Below are 21277 nucleotides of genomic sequence, written 5' to 3' on the forward strand. Positions count from 1 at the left end.
AGTTCTTTAACCTAATCTTGTCCTGAAATAAATGCAAGAAAATATCTTTTTGAGCTGCGCTGGAGACAACTGCAACAAAATGAGTTAATATCTGTCCTTATGGCTCTGTGCTATTCATTTAGCCATAACTGTGCTTCGGGCTTTGATCCCCTGCTCTTGAGTGGTTTTGATGTGCATTAATTGTGATCTGAGAGTATTAAATGGCTTCACCATTTTCTTTGACTTTGCTTGGGGGCCTTTAATGTTCACCTGCTTTGATATTGCCGATCTGATACTCTTTTCCGCTTCACTGATACTCTTTAATCTAATCTGGGCTTTATCTTTCCTCTGATACTCTTGAAACTGTCAAGTTGCCCCTTTTCTGAACATACATGAAGAAATACTGTCAATTTGCGAATTTTTTGGGCCTGCTGGTAGTCGAGCCATGAGAAGCCCTCCATTTTGAGCATTTTTCATTCAGGGCATCCTTTGCTGCGATTTTAGACCTTCGCGCCTTTTCGGTGATGACGTCAGCATGACGTCAATGATGGGTCCCAGTACAGCAATGATGTGGTAGGGTGACATGGCAGTACGGTAGGGTGACGTGGCACAGGACAGAGGCAGATGCGGTGGCAGTGACACGTAGTAATGGGGGGTCGACGCAGAGGTGACGTAGCTCTGACGTGGCGCTGAAATCAGAGGCGGAGAGACAAAAGGTAGTTTGTGGTTTCATCGGACCACCTTCTGCATGAGGGCGGTAAGTGTCAGAGCAGATCTGATGCAATGAAAGGCGGACACGCGTCTATTTTATGGTGGGGAAATCGCTGGCCTATCGGAGGCTAAGCGTCAGATGTCGGGGCAGCTCTGAAATCGTCGAGAGCCATTGGATCTGCGTGGGCGGATCGGAGGGCTGACGGAGCACGGAGCTGGCGGCAGGTTTATGTGCAGGGGGCCCGCCATATATTTGATTTATTTATGTGGCGGGGGGGTCAAAACTTTGGGTAATATGGGTTTTTGAGGCCTCAGAAGGGGTCCGATAACCTAAAAAATGAATTTCACACCTTGGAGGAGTTCAAAGGAACTTGAGAGGGGTTTTTATGTGCTTTGTGAAGGGTTTATGGCGAAAAAGGGGTTTATGCCTTAGGAAAGATAAAACACAGCCAAAGATGGATTTTATACATTTGGAGGGGAATTTTATGCATAGGAATGAGTCCTAATGCATTTAGAAGATGGTTTAAGAGGCAACCGAGGGTTCTAGCTAAGTTTCAGGCAAACTTAGCAATTCCCAGGCATAGTCAAGGTTATCTTTCAACCAGAGGGAGGGGATATGTACATAGGGGAGCTATTTAGTGCTTTTTAGTAAGGGGAAGGGAAAATAGATAGGGATTTACATAATAATGTTTTAGAAGTTAATATGAATATGACCAGAAAGCGTTAAGTTTGGAGATCTTAGGCTACTTAAAAGGGAAAAATGACTTATAGAGTGAAAAAGAGTATTCCTAAGCAAAGCAAACCATTACTTAGGCCAATGATATGACAAATGATGAAACTTAAGAGATATCAAGCAAATCTTGACCTCTTTGGGAAGGTTAGTGAATGATTTGGGGAATAAGAAGAAGGGGGAGTTAGACATGCCTAACTTGAGCTCCTCCAAATGAAAAACTGCCTCATAATTGTGATCTGAATAGATATAACACTTGAAAACATGAAATGGATCACATAGCTTGATTCTGCAACCACAAAACAACTTACCCAGCCTACTTACCTAGAATTTTTTCTTCTTTTTGCATGGGTGCACTTGGACTTGCAGACCCTGATTATCCTTTTTCTTTTGACTATCCTTCTATCTAAATGTACCCTTATTTCTTCCAAGGGCCCAGATTAAGCAGTTGGGCTCCTTCACTTCTCTACCTAGCTATTCATCTGCCAAGCTTAAGCTGTTTGGACAGATATTCATTCTCTATCTTCTAAAACAAGTAATTTAAACCTAGGGAAGCCAAGATTAAGCTGTTTGCCTTTCCCTTATCTGTAAAACTCTTCAAAAATGGTATGATTCTTCAAAATTGAACTTCTTGGAAATATGGAACCTTGCAGCATGACAAGATGACATATTTGGCATGTAAAACAGTCAATCATGAAATATGAAACCTATTGCAATAGGAGGCTAACAGTGGCTCCACTTGGGGATGGTTTTTCAGGATGAAAAGACAAGAAAAGCAGGTTAGAATGCCTTGATATTCAATTGTTGCTGTAAACTGAAATTCTCCTTCTTCTCAATGCCTTTGACTGAATTCCTATAAGCTGATATGCAGTATCCTGTTGAGTTGAATTGCAGAAACATTACAGCTCTGCTTCTTGCCTTTTGGGTGCTTGTAAACATATTGAAATCTGCTTGAGCACTTCTTTGGATTTATTCCAAAAACAGAGATTTGAAATAGAGCTTTCTTTGATCTTTCCTTCAAAATTTGCTGCGTTGTTCCCTCTCATTTGCCTGCTATTAGAAAAGTGTTGAGAATACAAATATTTAATGTACAGATAGTATACAGAGCTGTGTTGCGTTCAACAAAAGGGATCATGATAGTTCTTTAGCATTCAGCCATTGATAGGGCCTTCTTCAGCTATGATGCCATCCAAACTCTTCAGAAAAAATGTGTTGTTGCCTTGAACAACAGAAATAATAAAGGGGCCTTTCCACAGGAAATCAAACTTTCCATGCTTTCCTTTGTCCTCTCTTCTTGAATCCCATCTTAAGACTTTGTTGCCTATGTAGAAATCTTCAGCCTTGATTCTTTTGTCAAACATTTTCTTGAGCTTCTCTTGTAAAATCTGAGCTCTGTCGTACACTTGCTCTCTTGTTTGCTGCAAATGGATGGTCTGACTGATCCTTCTTTGAATATCATTTGGCTCTGCCTGAATGTCTTGCAGCAATTTGATAACAGGGATTCCCAAACAAGAGGGGAACTTGGCCTCCATGCCATAGACTAACTCATATGGGCTCATCCCAATGGATCTCTTGGTTGACAATCTGTCTGCCCATAGCGCATTTACAAGCTTTTTGTGCCAGTTCTTCTTGTTCTCCTCCAAGACTTTCTTAATGATGTTAATCAGACTCTTGTTGGATGATTCGGCCAAGCCATTACCTTGAGGGTAATAGGATGTGGAGTGACCTAAGGTAATGTGGAATTTGTGGGAAAACTGATCATTTTCTTGGATTTGAATGCAACAGTGTTATCTGTAATGATCTTCTCAGGATAGCCAAATCTGGACAAAATGTTGGTTTCAAGGAATTGGATGATGGTGGAGTCATTGGCTTGCCTACATGGGATGGCTTCAATCCACTTGGTAAAGTAATCTGTGGCTGTTAGAATCCACTTATGTTGGCCAGAAGAGGATGGATGGATTTCTCCAATGAAGTCAAGACCCCATTGTTGAAAAGGCTTATTGGTTGAAATGGGCTTAAGGGGCAAGGGCAAAATCTTTCTTTTGCCTTCAAAGATTTGGCATTTGTGGCATGAAACAACAAACCTTCTTACATCAGCAAACAAAGAGGGCCAATAGAAACCAGCCCTTAGTATCTTATCAATAGTGGACTTCCAATATAAGTGCCCTCCACAGTCCCCTGCATGGAATTCTTTCATGACACTGTCAATTTCATTCATAGTTAGACAATTCAGCAATATTCCTTCATGATTTTTCCAAAACAGGGCACTATCCAAGACACAAAAGTTTGATGCTTTCATCTTTAAAAATCTCTTTTTGGTTCTCGACAACCCTAGAGGAGCAGACATGTTTAACAATATAAAACATATATCAGCATACCATGTGGATTGCAAAAAAGCTTGACTGATCTGTGGAGTCGCCAGCTCCTGTTCATTGTCCAGTTGATTAATGTCTAAGGCTTGAAAATTGGTTTCGGACATCAGTTTGGCTAAACCTTGTCCCTTTATCAGCTTGGTGGGTTTTATCTCAATGTCATACTCAAGGATATTGGCAATCCACTTGCCTCTTCTACCTTCTATGCCCTCTTGAGTTAATATGTCTTTTACAACAGCATTTGGCACATAAGAAATCACATGTGAATATAAAATGTAAATTCTGAAATCTTTGATTGCTTTAACAAGGGCATATTCTTGCTTCTCCATGATTTGGTACTTCAAGGGTGCATCTCTAAGGGCTTGGCTGAAAAATGCAATTGGATTTTCATTTCCCTGATCATCTTTCTGCAAAAGGACAACAACAATGGTGTGTTCAGATGCAAATGAAAAAATGATGAAATCCTTATCAAATTGAGGACTTGTGAGGACTGGGGCTTGGGTTAAGGCAGATTTTATGCCCTCAAAGGCTTTCTTGGCCTCTAAAGTCCATTTTACCTTGGAATCCTTCTTTAACATTTTATTTAGCATTCTTATCAGCTCGGCCAAGTTTGGGATAAATCTCCTTAGGAAATTGATCTTTCCTAGGAATGCTTGCAACTCTTTGACGTTTCTTGGATAAGGGATGTGAAGGATGGCTTGAATGCTTTCCGGATCTATTCTAATTCCATATTTTGAAATGATATGGCCTAGCAATTTTCCTTCTTCCAGGCCAAATAACGACTTCTTGGGGTTCAAGGAAATGCCATATTTCCTACAGGTTAGGAACACTTGTCTCAAATGTTTTAGGTGCTCTTGATCAGATTTTGAGAAAGGAGTAAGGTCATCAAGATAAACCACTAGGAAATCATGGATTTCCTTGGCAAATGCAATGTCCATGGCCCTTTGAAAGGTAGCACCTGCATTCTTTAGTCCGAAAGGCATCTTCACATACTTAAATGTTCCACACGGTGTTGTAAAGGCTGTCTTATCTTGGTCATCCGGGTGAACAAGTATTTGATTAAAACCTGAAAAGCCATCTAGCAAAGAAATTCTTGAAGACCCCACTACTCTTTGTAGAATGTGGTCCATTTTTGGCAGTGGGTAGTGATCTTTAAGTGAAACTTGGTTCAGATTTCATAAGTCCACACATAGTCTAATCTCCCATGTTTTCTTCCTCGTGGGAACAAGGTTGGATACCCATTCTAAAAATCTAATGGGTGCTATGATACCAGCCTCAAACATTCTTTTTACTTCTTTCTCAATCAAAGGGAGAAGCACAGGATTGATTCTCCTTAGTTTCTGTTTGAAGGGGCTTTTGATTTGGCTTTAAGGGAATGGTATGTTGAATAACAGAGGTGTCATAGGACTTAAGTTCCTCATAACTCCAGGCAAATACATCTTGGAACTCTTTAAATAAATCAACATATTTTGGTTTTTGATCAGGAGGTAAAGACTTGGACAGTTTAATCATTTTGGGCTTCTCTGCTGTCCCAATATTACAGTCTTCAACAGCAGTGTTTAAGGGATGCATCTTTGGCTTTTTGGGGACATCGTTTGAATCAAATATGTCTTCTAATGGAGTGAGGCCAGCAGGTAAAAAGTTGTCCTTTAAATTAATGACTTCAGCCTCTGCTTCAGCTATTTCATCTAAATGCATTTGCTTCAGCTCTTGTATGTTTTTCTCATCAAAAATGGTTGGGTGCAGCATTTGATTTGCTGCTTTAGCTATTATAGTTTGATCATTTTGGCTCATTTGCTGTTGTGGGTCATTCATGGCATCTTCATCAATGTTTAAGCTTGAGAATTCTTGCTGTAAGGTAAGAAATTTTTTTATTTGAGCATCATCCTCAAACACTTGCCAATATTTGATATTGTTAGGGACAATAGGCCTGTGCTTTATCTCAGCAATAAAGTGGTAATTGGGATCAAAGGGCAGCTTGCAAGTGCTAGCAAAAGTAGCTAGACTATGAGCATGCATGTTATGGTTTCTAGAAATCTTAGCAAGCCTGGATTTGGTGAAGGAATTGAGTATTTTTGTGGCAGTAGACCTATAAACTCTTAGCATTTTGTCATTAGTAACAAAGTTACCTTTCATTTGTTGAATGATCAAATCAGAGTCACCTAGAATGGACACTTTTGCAGCTTCTAGAGCTTTGAGCAGTTTAAGGCCTAAAAAGAGAGCCTCATACTCTGCCATGTTATTGGTACATTTAATGCTTAGTCTGTAAGCATGACCCTCTGCATGGCTGTTATGTGTATTGTAAATCCATATTCCTGCCCCTGCTCCTAGCTTATTAATAGGGTCTAGTGACATCAAGGTTTAGCTTCTCCATTACAGCTTTGGGCATTAGATTGTGTGAAGCACCTAAATCAAACATAGCATTGTGCAACACGTTATCATGAATGTGCAAACTGACATAAAAGGGTAGAACAACTCCATGTCCTGATTTACCATTGACTTCAGGACCAAAAAGTAATTCAGGTTGATTATCTAAGACATTAACATCATCCTTGTTCTCTGGCATTTGCAGTTATCTTTTGATTTGTTGTCTGTACATATCATGTTTGGCAAGCTCAGAGAGAGGAATAGATATCTTTAATTTACCAATTTCTGCTTCTAAATCAAAAGGTTTTTCTGACTGTGTTTTAGTATTGTGACTGGCAGATTTTCGCTTTTCAATTGTATCTTCAGTGATCTTCTCTTGGTTATCAGTGATTTTTTGAGATTGTTTTGTCTTGGGAAGGATTTGAGGAGTGCTATTTACATTTTCTTTTGAGCGAAAGGATACAAAAGGCTGCTTATTAGAGGGCTGCATGTCAGATACATCCTCTATGGTAACTTCTTTTAATTTTGGGTCTGTTTTATCAGCAGGTTCTGTGATAGCTGCCTTGTCCTTTACTTTCTTAGCTTTCTTGGCATCCTTTGGCTTGATGGGATCAGACACATCAATGGTTCTTGTTCTCAATTTGTATTGTTTATGGACTTCGTAGACAGCCGAATCATAGCCTTGTTTGAAGTCAAATGACTCTCCAGACTTGGTCTGAAATTGCCTTATATCATGGTCATCTTGGTCTTCTTGGGTTAGAAATACTTGTTCACTTTCCAAACCCATCATGTTTATGTGAGTGTCCTCTGTTTGCTCACTAGATGTGGATGCTTCAGCATAGTTTTCATGAAAAGGAGGTCTTATGTCATGGTCAGGACTTGCCCTTCCAACGTCTGGGTTCTGATTTTTTCTAAAGTTTGGATTTCTGATAGGATTGTTTTGTTGTCCTTCCCATGAGGCTTTTCTTTCAATAGTTCCCATTCTATTTTCAAAATTGTCCATATCTTTGATGACTGTGTCCAATTTTTGCTCAAAGGCCGAAGGTTCATCTTTGAAAGTGGTTCTTCTCTCAGCTCTTGCTCTATTTCGCTTGGCAATCAGATTTTCCTCCACACTAACAGCTACATTCTGCATGTCTGCTAAAGTTTGAGGGGATCTTTCCCTTAACTGATAAGCCATGTCTGAATCAAATCCATTAGGGAATTTGTATAAAGTAAGATCAGGTGGAGGTCTAAGGTTTTGTGGAATAGCGTTATAAACATTGTTAAACCTGGCACAATAGTCTTAGACATCTTCTTGAGGGCCTCTTTTGATTGTGTCATACTCGGATAATATGTGCAGAGGGTCCTTATTCTTCTCGCATCTGTTAAGAAATGTTTGGTAAAGGGCCTCTGGGTTAGCTATGGAATTTGTAGAAAGTGCTCTAAACCAAGGCCTTACATCTCCTGTTAAACTTTGGACAAAATTCTTCATTCTTACACTATCATCATCTATTTCATAACTCTCAAAATAGTCCTGCATTTTCTTGGTATGTTTCAGGGCTGTGCTAGAATCAGTACCTTCAAAATATGTGATTTTGGTTTGATAGTCCTTAGGCATAGCCCCTGGATTTGCAGGTAACTATAAAGGTGCATATTTGTTAGCCATATTTACAGGGATAAGTGGAACGACTGGAAGGAATGGAACAGCTGGAACAGCAGGGACAACAATGGAAATTTGTGCAGTGGATGGAGGTGTGGAGAATGTGCTTTGAAAGGTGGATGAGGAACAAGGGGAAGTGGGGTTTGAATGAAACAAAACTTTAACAGGGGTTGGAAAACAACGTGGCTGAAGTGCTTCAGGACTAGAATCAACAAACACTTCTTGTTTTTGTTTGCTAAGGTTTCTAGAGATTAAATTGGGATTTTCAAAAACAACTCATGGATTTGGGTCTAGATTTGACCTAGTATTATGTGTTTTCTTCTTGGGAGCCAGATTCTAACTTGTTTTTTTGGAATTTTCTGAATATGGTCCCCATTGGAGTCACTAATGATGTTATCACTCAGGTTGTCCCTTGGCTCCTTAAGGGATACGGCCGAGGTAACCACAAACCAATCTTTGGGCTACAGGTCCTAGCCTACCTGCAGTCAGAGAGGGCTCTCTCTTTAAAATCTAACTTTGTTTTGGGTTGATTTTAGGCTAGTTATGGTGTACATGGGTTTTGTTTTGATTTTGGTGGGAAGGATGATGTTTTCAAGCAGAGTTGGGATGCATAGCATGAGAAGTTCAAACCATTGGGCATGGAGTCATGGATTAGGGCTTGCTATTGCGTTTTCTTGGTCACAAGAGGAATACAGAGCAGGATAGCTACACATAGAACAATATCAGGCTGGAATAAAGATGGAATGAAGGTCAGAGATGAAAGGCAACTAAGAATCTTTCATTAGCTAACAGAGACGGAAGGTGAATGAAAGTTTGTCTAGGAGAAGTCAAGAATTCCTAAATAATAGTCATATGTGAAAGAAACAGGGAAAACATGATCATTTAAGTATGCATATTCATAACCATTTCTGAAGAAAACATATAGAAATAACTAGAACTGAGCATAGGGTGCAGTCAAGCAAAACCTAAGCTATTCTTCTTTCTTGCTATTTAGATGGTAACAAAATGGTGCATAAACATATGTAAACTGTAAATAGAGGTAGGAAAACACTTATTGAGCCATGTAGTAGCAAAGGAATTCCATAGTCACTCTTTGGCCATTTAATAACACAACAATCAATCCTTCATCCAAAGCATTCAAGCAATCTTTGATTATAGAGCTCTCAAAATATACAGCGCAAGTCTAGAATGCAGATTATCAACCAACCAACCCTTTAAACAATGAATTAGGGTGGTTTATATAGAGAAAATATCCAAAAATATCTATTACAGCAGACCTAAACTGGTATGAGGGAAATGAGTTCTTTAACCTAATCTTGTCATGAAATTAATGCAAGAAAATATCTTTTTGAGCTGTGCTGGAGGCAACTGCATCAAAATGAGTTAATATCTGTCCTTATGGCTCTGTGCTGTTCATTTAGCCATAACTGTGCTTCAGGCTTTGATCCCCTGCTCTTGAGTAGTTTTGATGTGCATTAACTGTGATATGAGAGCCTTAAATGGCTTCACCATTTTCTTTGACTTTGCTTGGGGGCCTTTAATGTTCACCTGCTTTGATATTGCCGATCTGATACTCTTTGCCACTTCACTGATACTCTTTAATTTAATCTGGGCTTTATCTTTCCTCTGATACACTTGAAACTGTCAAGTCGCCCCTTTTCTGAACCTACATGAAGAAATCCTGTCAATTTGTGAATTTTCGGGCCTGCTGGTAGCCGAGCCATGAGAAGCCCTCCATTTTGAGCATTTTTTCTTAGTGATGCGCAATTAGTGCTAAGCGCTAATCGTGCATCGAAAACTCCCTCAGTTTTTTATTCCGGGCATCCTTTGCTGAGATTTTCGACCTTCGCGCCTTTTCGGTGATGACATTAGCATGACATTAGCAGTGGGTCCCGGTATGGCAGTGACGTGGCACAGGATGGAGGCAGATGCGGTGGTAGCGACACGTAGCAATGGGGGGTCGACGTAGACGTGACGTAGCGCTGACGTGGCGCTGACGTGAGAGGCAGAGAGACAGAAGGCGGTTTATGGTTTCATCGGACCTCCTTCTGTACGAGGGTGGTAAGTGTCAGAGCGGCTCTGATGCAATGAAAGGCAGACACGCGTCTTTTGTACGGTGGGGAAACAGCTAGCCTATTGGAGGCTAAGCGTCGGACGTCGGTGCGGCTCCAAAATCACCGAGAGCTGTTGGACCTGGGAGGGCAGATCGGAGGGCTGACGGAGCGCAGAGCTGGCGGCAGGTTTATGTACGGGGGGCCCACCATATATTTGATTTATTTATGTGGCGGGGGGGTCAAAAATTATGGTAATATGGTTTTTTGAGGCCTCAGAAGGGGTCCGATAACCTAAAAATGGAATTTCACGCCCTGGAGGAGTTCAAAGGCACTTGAGAGGGGTTTTTATGTGCTTTGTGAAGGGTTTATGGCCAAAAAAGGGGTTTATGCCTTGGGAAAGGTAAAACATGGCCAAAGATGGATTTTATACATTTGGAGGGGAATTTTGTGCATAGGAATGAGTCCTAATGCATTTAGAAGATGGTTTAAGAGGCAACTGAGGGTTCTGGCTAAGTTTCAGGCAAACTTAGCAATTCTTAGGCATAGTCAAGGTTATATTTCAACCAGAGGGAGGGGATATGTACATAGGGGAGCTATTTAGTGATTTTTAGTAAGGGGAAGGGAAAATAGATAGGGATTTACATAATAATGTTTTAGAAGTTAATATGAAAATGACCAGAAAGTGCTAAGTTTGGAGATCTTAGGCTACTTAAAAGGGAAAAATGACTTATAGAGTGAAAAAGAGTATTCCTAAGCAAAGCAAACCTTTACATAGGCAAATGATATGACAAATCATGAAACTTAAGAGATATCAAGCAGATCTTGACCTCTTTGGGAAGGTTAGTGAATGATTTGGGGAATAAGAAGAAGGGGGAGTTAGACATGCCTCACTTGAGCTCCTCCAAATGAAAAGCTGCCTCATAATTATGATCTGAATAGATATAACACTTGGAAACATGAAATGGATCACATAGCTTGATTCTGCAACCACAAAACTACTTACCCAGCCTACTTACCTAGCATTTTTTCTTCTTTTTGCATGGGTGCACTTGGACTTGCAGACCTTGATTATACTTTTTCTTTTGACTGTCCTCCTATCTAAATGTACCCTTATTTCTTCCAAGGGCCTAGATTAAGCAGTTGGGCTCCTTCACTTCTCTACCTAGTTATTCATCTGCCAAGCTTAAGCTGTTTGGACAGATATTCATTCTCTATCTTCTAAAACAAGCAATTTAAACCTAGGGAAGCCAAGATTAAGCTGTTTGGCTTTCCCTTATCTGTAAAACTCTTCAAAAATGGTATGATTCTTCAAAATTGAACTTCTTGGAAATATGGAACCTTGTAGAATGACAAGATGACATATTTGGCATGTAAAACAGTCAATCATGAAATATGAAACCTATTGCAACAGGAGGCTAACAGTTACTTCAGGTAACTTATTCTGCCAGCGCTTTAATTCTTCATCAGAGTCTGAGGTGCATGAAATCTCGTGATCCCATGTAATTCATCCATCTGCTATTAGATTCACCTAATCTTGGTCTCACGTTGTTATCTTATAGATACAATCCAGATCGTCATCACTCTCATAATCACGAACTGGTTCAGTATAGCACGATCCTTCAGCAGGATCTAGGGGTACTATTACACGGAGCGATTTCTTCTCAAATATCATCTTCTGCTTCTTTAGGTTGATTACCCCATTCATATCAGTAGCCCAATCAATTCCAAGGAGCACAGGATAGGGATTGTTGTCATCCACAATTTCTATTACTTCAAAGTCAGTTAGAGCACTCATACCTTCAGTATCTACAGTCAACTCTTACAGCCACCCCATGGGGGATGATCTTCTGCTGATTCACTATCCTTAGCTGAATTGGAGACCATTGCAGCATGGGTCTTCCCATCCAATCCCAATTTTGTTTTGGTAGGATTTTCATGTCTGACTCCACGTCTAAGATAACTTGATCCATCTCATACTCTCCTATCTATGCAGTCAGTCTCATCTCCCATCCCGTCCTTGCTTTCTGCTTACCAATATTTCGTACTATGCGTTACTCAGCCGGAGTGTCTCTGACACATCTATTTATGAGCTCCTACAACCCCTTCACAACCTTGCTATCGCGCGGTAGCTTCATGTAGGTCTCCGAAAGGGTAGTAAGTATAGAAAGGTCCATGTCCTGATCAGGCTTATCCTTGCTCCCTAAGGTGGAGGCCTCAGTGAATCTCTTCTTCACCCCACAAATGTTTCACGTGCATGCTACAAATCAAACTTAGTCTCCTTCACTGGAGCTTTGCGAACCTAGGTACTATCTTCGGGTTGTTTCCCCTTGTCATCTCCTATTGTGATTCAACTTTGGAGCACTATATTTACATTCGAATCCTCTTCGCATGGACCAAACCTCATCATCTATAGATTCTGAGTCGGCTGAGGTGGTAGCACCTCTTTGTCACGTATCCTTGCTATCAGCGTAGGACAATCTTCTATTTTGTGATCAAATAGAGTGCAATACTTGCACAACGGGCATGTAGGGTTAGTGTAATCAAGGGAATAGTGTCCTAGTACTCCGCAATTGTAGCAGATCAACTTTCCTTAATCTCTGTTAGATCCTCCTCCACCTCGGCCTCGTCTGCACCGTTGAAAGCCTGTCTATGCCATCCCCGCGTTCTTGTCAGGGGGCCACATTTTTGCCTCAACCCTATGGGTGGGATTTCTATCCATCATCAATTCATAACTTTTGCAATTACGCTTATCATTCCCTACCGACCTACAGAATTTGTAGAATAGTTGCTGCAGTGTCTGTACAAACTTTTGCAACAAATGATAGTTATACGTGGCATGCTTTCCTACCACATGACATATAGCACACCACAATGTAGGCCCCACGCTCGGTCCTACTTGAGCTTCTAGCCTCAAAGGTATTAGTCCTCCTCCTACAATATAGTTCGCAAATACTAGACAATGGTCCTTGTCATGCCCCTGACTGTTGCATTTCAGATGCTACACCTCTTCACGCACCTCTGGTCAAACTGTTTTGTCCTGCTTAAAACTTTGCATCTCTAGGTAAATATTTTTCAGATGCATATGGATCTGCTAAATTCCCAAATTTGGATCTTGCATCTATGTTTCATGCAGTCTCATTGCAACCTCAAAGGCCTCTTCTTGAGTTGTTATCTTCTGTTGTGACAGCGCAACCCTTAGGTGAGGCAGGAGTGAAGCCACAAGCCACGCGTGATGTTGTCCATCTGTTAAGTTCATGTTAGCTTCACAGATTTTACATTTGAACCTCTAATCTAATTCCCAAGGTGGCTCGCTCAGTTGCATTGTGATTTATTTGAACCCAACAATAGACTATGATTCAGATTTAGGCCTACTAAATTCTCTGTTCAGCACAGTCTGGGTGTCTACCACTCTAGCATGCGGGTTATAATTAGAGTACTTGATGTACCAGGTTAGCGTGAAATCCTATAGAACACTAACCAGGGTTTTCTTCTTCATGTTATCATCTATAACGCCTTGAGCTTCCCATACAAATTTCACAATGAACCAGAATTGGTCCGGGTCCTCATTTCCCAAGCCTTTGAACAAAGGAAGCTTCACTAAATTTGTCATACAGGACTGCGGTGGAGGCAGAGGTGGTACAGGTGAAGTCGTAGGAAAATGTGGTGAAGTTGGAGGTGGAGTGGGTGGAGGTGGCAGTCACGGGAATCCTTATCTTATTAACTGAATAGCAGTTCATGGAGAAACCTGCATTATTCCCTCTTCATCACCTCGCAGAGGTGAAATAATTGGACTATATTCAGGACCCTTTCTTGCTTCATTCGTGTAAGTTTTTCTGCTTCGCATAGCTCCAAACATCATGGTGGTTCCATAACCCATTTTTCGCACAATAACATTTTAATCCAAGTATTCAATGATTTCACATACTTACCTTGCAGACCTTTAAAAAAGTGCCTCTCCGCCTTGTTGTAGCTGACTGAGGTGTCAATCGCGAATTCAGTTACAAATCCTCCTATGAAACAATCGAGCCAATGATTGACAGAGCAGGTGATCTTACCCTCAGATGCTTCCAATATCCGCACTAGTACCTGGGTCCAAACAATAGGACCATCAAGTTTCCACCTTCCTTGGCTATCTCCTAGCTTCATGATCCACTCGTATAGCTCAACTAGAAAGGAATAGAAAAAGATCTCGTGGATCTCTGTATATAAGTACCTATCTAGCCATTGTTCCTTTATCAGTCGTGGACTTCTATTATTCTGCACCGTGAATTCATCTACATTCCTATCCAACCAGTCTCCAATCTCTTTCTTAGTTCGATTCCAGTGATACGACATCACAGATCCCTTATGTAGATTCTGGTTCCAGCAACAGAAGCATTTGTTGGCTTGTTGGGGCCCGACCCAGGTTCAACGTTAATTATCCAAAAATTCCCTACACTACTCACCCTTTTGAAATCAGCCCATGGAGGGCAGACCGAAGTCCCACTTGAAGTAGTATGGGGGGATACTGGAACCAAGTTTCAGCACCCTGAGATGGTCATGATGTCGTTTTGTTCCTTCTATTCCTTCTTTTGCGTAAGTTACTCAGTTCTAGAGCTCGCGAGACCATCCCTATACTCCGGCCTTCAATACCTCCACGAAAGGGTATGATCAAATTTTACGCAACCCCAACTTGCAGCTCAGGTCCTTTCACGTTGCTAATGAAATGTACCGTTCATATTCCCAAACTAGTCTAAGTGTCTTACTTATATTACTATATAATCATAGTTTAGCACCGCGTAAATAGATATTCTTATTTTCATTCAGCTATCCAACATAATTATACACATTCGCGCATTACATAAGCATTATAAAGGAAATTCATACACAATATGACAACATGCGTTAACTGGAACAAAGACACAGAATTTGTAGAATAAATTTCTTTATTGATATCTTCAAGTGATTACAGACTCTATCTACCCTGCACACACAGTTGGAGGGGTCCGCGCACTCAGCTGCAGAGTTCCACCCTAGGCCTCTATGCATTTAGCTGCAGAGCCTCTACCTACGCTACAACCCAAAACTTAGACTTCTTACTTCAGAGCTATGACTCTCTTAGACTTATCTCAACTACTTAGAGCATACTTACTTAGCTCTTTTTATACAATCCCATGGTCCACGGACCATGGGTATGTCTCTTACAGTTGGCTTTACTTTACAAAACTAAGGGTGGACAACCCTATATGACTCATGACACCTCCACACTCCATGACCAAAACATGTGGAGTCTTTACAAGTTTATTACAAAATTTGACCCTAAACATGGGCTTTTAGCCCCAAAATTATCCTTGGGGGATCTCATTCCCAACAACTTCCCTACGATACATGTGTTAAATAGGGTACAAAACACTAATGATATGTTCCTTTACCATAAGTTCCTCTTATTTTTTAGATGGATTCTGTGGAAATTTTATTCATGCCAATTATGTGGAAGGAAACAATGATCCATTATTGTGTTTTATCATCTCTTGTTTCTAAGTTAGCATCCTTCTATTGTATTAGTTCATTACGTCTCTGCCATGTAAAGATTGAGTTGAGCTGGATTTACATTTGATTTACACTATAGTCAACGACTCAAAATATATGTTTTATGTGTAGGTTTAATGATGGGATGACACACTTTGATTTCCACTACTGCTCTCTTTTTCATATAGTATCACAAGTCCACAAATACAAACTTACTTTTCTTTTTGCCTAGATAAGCAAATAATGACAACTTTGTATTTTGTAGTGACAAGGATAACTATGTATTGGAGCTACACCTTGAGCCCTTCAATTCATCCTTTCCTTACCCAACACGACCATCTCCTAATGGTAATGGAGTTTAATTGTTTAACCGACATTGGTCTTCAATATTATTTCATGATAAAGAAAGCACACAACCATTGTTGTATTTCATTTGAGCACACAAATACAACAACCATGTCATTTTTCTTTCCTTGGTTAATATATTGCATCATTGTGTTTGATAGTTAATTCATTAATATTTTATGCACAATAAATCTCTATCAAATAGCAAAGAAGGATGACCTGGCTATTTCAGAGATATATAATATGAATTGATTAGAAATTCACAGGGCTATTTCTATTCTCATCTTTCTATTCGACTTCTTTAGAGAAAACTATATATTGAAATACAAACTCAACTCAAATCGAACTGAAATAGAGAATCCTAATTATGAAGTTTTTTCTCTCTCCATAACTTGCAATGACATTATTTTTCTGAATTATACTTAAATTTCACTGATAATAACTTGGATTTATATATTTATTTTAGCACCAAATTGACATCATGGTAAACATACAAATATCTCATTAAATATGAACTAAATATGATTTAAAGAATATTACCTTTAGTCTAAGCATATGGCAAGTAATTTTTGAGGTGTGAAGTTTTATTAGAGGCACTGTTTGTTTGCTTGTTTTGGTTAGATAATGGTTTTATATTGCTTTTATATTACTTTCAATTTATCATATGTAGCGCGTTGAGAAATGGGAAATAATAATGTGTGAAATTTATCTTGCAGAAATTAATGTTGAACGAAGGGATATAGAGTTTAACCAAGCTATAATCCACTTTGATAAAGGCAAAAAGACATCTTAAAAAACTACCTAGAAATACACCATATACATAGTTTGAACATAAGTAATATACAATCTTTTCTTTTGTAGATATGTATTTTTTTTATCCAAGATATCACAACAAAACAAATATTCATATTGTAGAAATTTTTAGAGAACCTCATTGACGTCAATTTTTCTGATGTCCTACTTGATTGATACCTTCTCATGGTAGGAAGTCTTTGAATATGAATTAATATGTTCTCGAAACAAATTAGTCTCAAATTTTATAGATATAAAATATAGAAAAAAATGTCAATGCCTTCATTTGATTGTTACTTGATTCTAGTGTGGTCAAGTTACATGAAATGTGATTGGAAAAAGGATGGGGAGACAATGTAGATCACACTTTGGATATGATTCATTTGTTTTTGGAGATTCTTTAGGCACTTGATCCATCAACTTTGGAAATGCTTCTAGTACGTATTCCTATGGTTTTTAATGTTTTGATTATTTCACCTCATGGTTATGTTGGGAAAACAAATGTTTTAGGAATGCAGGATAAGCCATCGATGGATAGGTAAATACTTTCTTTATAATTGCAATGTCCATTCCATGATATCTTCTATTTATTGTTTGATTTAATTTTGAATGTTTGTTTTGATTTTTCTTTGTATTTTAACTATGAAATCTAAAATAGTTGTTAGCATGTCTGTTTAAACAACCAAAGGTTGAAGATGAAATTAGTATCACACGATATTGATTGAAATCCTTTTAACTATTTTATGTTGAAAGATTTTCATGAATATTAGAAAATTTTACTTTCATGTTGTTATTTGAGGACATGTTGTTTATATAGTTGACCAAGTTCATTCTTTGGAGAACAAAATGTTGTTGTGAATAAAACAACAAGGATTAGACATCAGACCTCAAATTATTTTTTTTCACAAGTTATTTACAGCTTGAGACTTTTAGCATTAAGTTAGTTGGCATGATTGTGCCTAAGCTTTCCCTGAATGTTGAATACTTTAACATTCTTGATGTTGAGGTTTATGTCACATAAATCCTTGATATTATATTTCAGTTTATATTCTAGTTTTCATCATCTTTCATGTCTTACACTTTACATTGTATCTTCTTTTGTTTTCATAAAAGGAACTGAGTATTGATGGTAAGCAACTGGATTTGAAGAAAGAGGAGAGCACTAACACTCGAGTGAAAAATGCAAAATGAGAGAGAAGAGAACTGTTCTAGTGACACCCTTAAATCCAATATCCCACATAAGACACACATGTAGAGACTGATGTTCATGTCTTCAAAGTTGGTGAATTCACCTACATTGGCTTGGAAACACAACAATAATGTTTTGCAGTGATGAAACAACTTTTCATGTGTAAATTGTAGTGCAAGAAATGTTAAGTTGGAAACTTGTATTATAGTACTTGACATTTCATATAATGTACTTTATGTGGTTAGAATTATTTATAGTTGCACTTGATATTGTTTAGTATTTTAATTAACATATGTAACATTTCATTTTCATATTAGATGAACCAGTGCACATTGTATGACATTTTCTTAGTTTACTCGCAAAATTATACTAATTAATATATGTTGATTAGTAATGAACAAATAAAATAAATCTAAAACTACTAAATTAGTAGTTTATATTAATTAATGATGAACACAAATAAAATGATTATATGACTAAATTAGTGATTTGTAATGATGATTAATGAAAATAAATGAAATGTATATAAACTACTAAATTAGTTATTTATATAATGAATATGAAACTACCAAAAAAATATAAATGACAATGATTAATTTTTTGATCACAAATTACAACTAAAATTTTCTTATATACGACTAAGAGTATTTGATTTACAGTATCTTATAACAAAACAAAAATTTAGTCATATTTCTTTGGTCATTAGTTGGTTTGAAACGACAACTAAACTTTGCATATATATGACTATTAGTATCTAATTACGCCGTAATTCGTTTCCCTATGAAAAGAACTTCCTCCAGTGCCATGTGCATCCTCATGCACCCTCCGATCATTTGTTAGACGATTAAAAATTGTCTACCATCGGATGATTCCATCGGCGGTTACGGTAACCAGGTAACCACCTACCCTGTTACAGTTTCTTTGTTTTACTGACCATCACTTCGCCCCTCCGATTTCTACCCTGTTACGATTTCTCCGTTTTACTGACCATCACTTCACCCCTCCGATTTCTTCATTTCTGCAATGTTTAACACCAAACTCTTCGCACCTCCGATTTCTCCATTTCTGTTAAAATAAAGAAAAAATTCTCAGAAAAAGCAAGGACACAAAATAAAGAAAGCGCAAAAGCTTGCCGTTATAACAAAGCCATTACAATAGCTCATACAGCCATTACAGAGTTCATACAGCCAATACAATTGCTTGTATGGGTTCAAGACATTCTTAAAGGCCTTAACGCATATGCATATGTGTGTTTAGATGTGTATGAGTTCGTTCTATTGGGCTCGCTCTTCCTCCATTCTGCACAGGTGAGAACAACAGCCCTCTAAATTTTGAAATTTCGAAATGCACAGATAGATCTTCTAGCAAATGCAGAATAAGGGATTACATTGTAGATCTTAGGTTTAGCTTTTGTAGTCTAGCTTAAGCTTTAGCTTTTGTTGTGTAGCGGTTAAAAACACTGGAGCATATTTCCGCATTTTGCAATCTGAGCCCTCCCTTGCAAACAGAATTGGCATGAAAATGTAAGAGATAACCAGCGCTGCAATCCGAGCCCTCCGTTCTTAACAGAATTTGCAGTATGTGATAGAATTAATCATCATCAAGGATCGAGGATCTTGATCGGTTTAATTCGATTCAATTTTTCGATTCATATTGGCATTGGCATTGCAGTGCGTCTCCTCCTCCTCCTCTCAGGGTTTCGTTGTGTGGTCTGTATGTTTGGAGCTCCATATGTTGTGTTTCCGTATGAATGTGGTCTGGTCTGTCATCTGTTTGGTGTGTGACTGTATGTGTGTGTCTGTCTGTTTGGTGTATTCTCTGAGAGGTGGAGGCAGAGGCAGAGGCAGAGGTAGACGCGTGTTTGTGTTCCCTGAGAGGTGGAGGCAAAGGCAGGTAGCGCATCAATTATTGAATCAAGACAACTCTGCCCAGGGATCACAGTTAAATGAGGCATCCGACTCGATCACAGGTAAACAATAAGGCATCACTCTTTGTATGGATCACTCTGATTATGGAAGATTAGCTGAATGAGAGAGGATTCGATTTGATTTCACAGGTAAACAATAAGGCATCACTCTTTGTATGGATCACTCTGATTATGGAAGATTAGCTGAATGAGAGAGGATTCGATTTGATTTTAGAAACAAATTTCTTTCGCATAGCTCGATTCGATTGCTTTGCTGTAAATTGATGTTCAGTGTTGTTTGGTTTTTTAAATTAAATCCTTGGTGAAGCGGAAGTATAGATCCCTAATTGCACAGATCCCTTCTTGCACAGATATCGAGAGAAACAGGGCTGCCAATATCACGGTTGGATCTGGACGGTGACCATCGTTGAAGAATGTCCACTGGGAGCGTTTTTTTGGAGCAGAAATTCCGCAGAGCCTGTGGTTTCTGGGTTTTTAAAATCAGATCCTCTGCATCCCTACTTGTGATATAGATCCCTACTTGCCAATATCAGGGTTGGATCCGGGCGGTGGCCATCGTCGAATAATGGCCAGTGGGAGCGTTTTTCTGGAGGAAAGAGCCTGCGGTTTCTTGGTTTCGCTGTGTTCATAAATAAATTTCTGATTGAAGTTACTGATGCGATTTTTGATCCCATCTACTAAGGATTGACTTTTATTGTCCATTAAAAAAGAGCTCCATGAGAGTTGGGTGAGGCGACATGCTCTATATGAAACAACATTTAGCGTTGCGGAGGTCGATTCTGATCCAGCGATTCAAAGGGGAAGATGGGAAAAATACCATCTAAATTGGTTCAATGCATCATAGCATCTAAATTTCGATGGACAAGGATTATGATGCCAATATCATCATGGTCAAATAACAATTAGAATGGGGAATTTCATAATTGTGAGGAACTAGTTGTGCCACTTATCATTGACTTCTTAAATGATATTCTCACGAAAAAGGATTATGATGGCAATATCATCATGGTCAAACAACAATTAGAATGCGGACATCATCACATGGTAACAACAATACAATTTTGTTCCAACCAATGTACACTCCTTTCTACAAAGTGAAATATATTGGTTTTCCACCAACATTTATTAAACCAAATTTATGAAATGCATTTGAAGACATTGAGTCACTATGGAAAGAGAATGATCGGAACCTAGTTGATGCTATGGAAATGATTGAGTTAGATAAATACAATGGTCCAAAGAAACAACAAATAATACCATTCTTTTATAGTTTGGACATTTTACACGAGTGAAATAAGGATAAGAAGCAACAAGTAACTAAATTAACAACATCATATAACAAATGATGAGGTAGTTTATGAAGGTTCCCCTTACTACTAAAGTCTTTCTATTAAGCTTTCCTCATAAAATTAGACCAATTTCTAATGAACAAAATTATTATCCATTGTATTGTGAATTAAGGTGACATGAGATTACTTTCTTATGAAATGTTTGATTTAAATCATTTACTTATAAAGGTTCCAAAATATTAGTGAAGAGAATTTTCATAAATCCTTTAGAGTGGAGTGTGGTGCATGACCTTCACTTTGAACATATCTTGGTTGGAATCTCTGTGAAACATAACATATGATAAAAAAGAAACACCAGTAAAGAAACAAAAT

General features: G+C 38.6%; 1 long non-coding RNA gene across 1 annotated transcript; it reads left to right on the plus strand.

The window, feature by feature from the left end:
* Nucleotides 1–18718: 18718 nt before the first annotated feature.
* On the plus strand, nucleotides 18719–20404 carry LOC149261488 (uncharacterized). Its single transcript, XR_016248461.1, has 3 exons — nucleotides 18719–18996; nucleotides 19137–19658; nucleotides 19924–20404. It is a non-coding gene; the product is annotated as an uncharacterized LOC149261488 (long non-coding RNA).
* The last annotated feature ends 873 nt before the right edge of the window (nucleotides 20405–21277 follow it).

Source organism: Pinus tabuliformis, chromosome 6 (assembly GCF_031772625.1).
Source record: "Pinus tabuliformis cultivar Carrire ecotype Pingquan chromosome 6, CPIR1, whole genome shotgun sequence".
NCBI lineage: Eukaryota > Viridiplantae > Streptophyta > Pinopsida > Pinales > Pinaceae > Pinus > Pinus tabuliformis.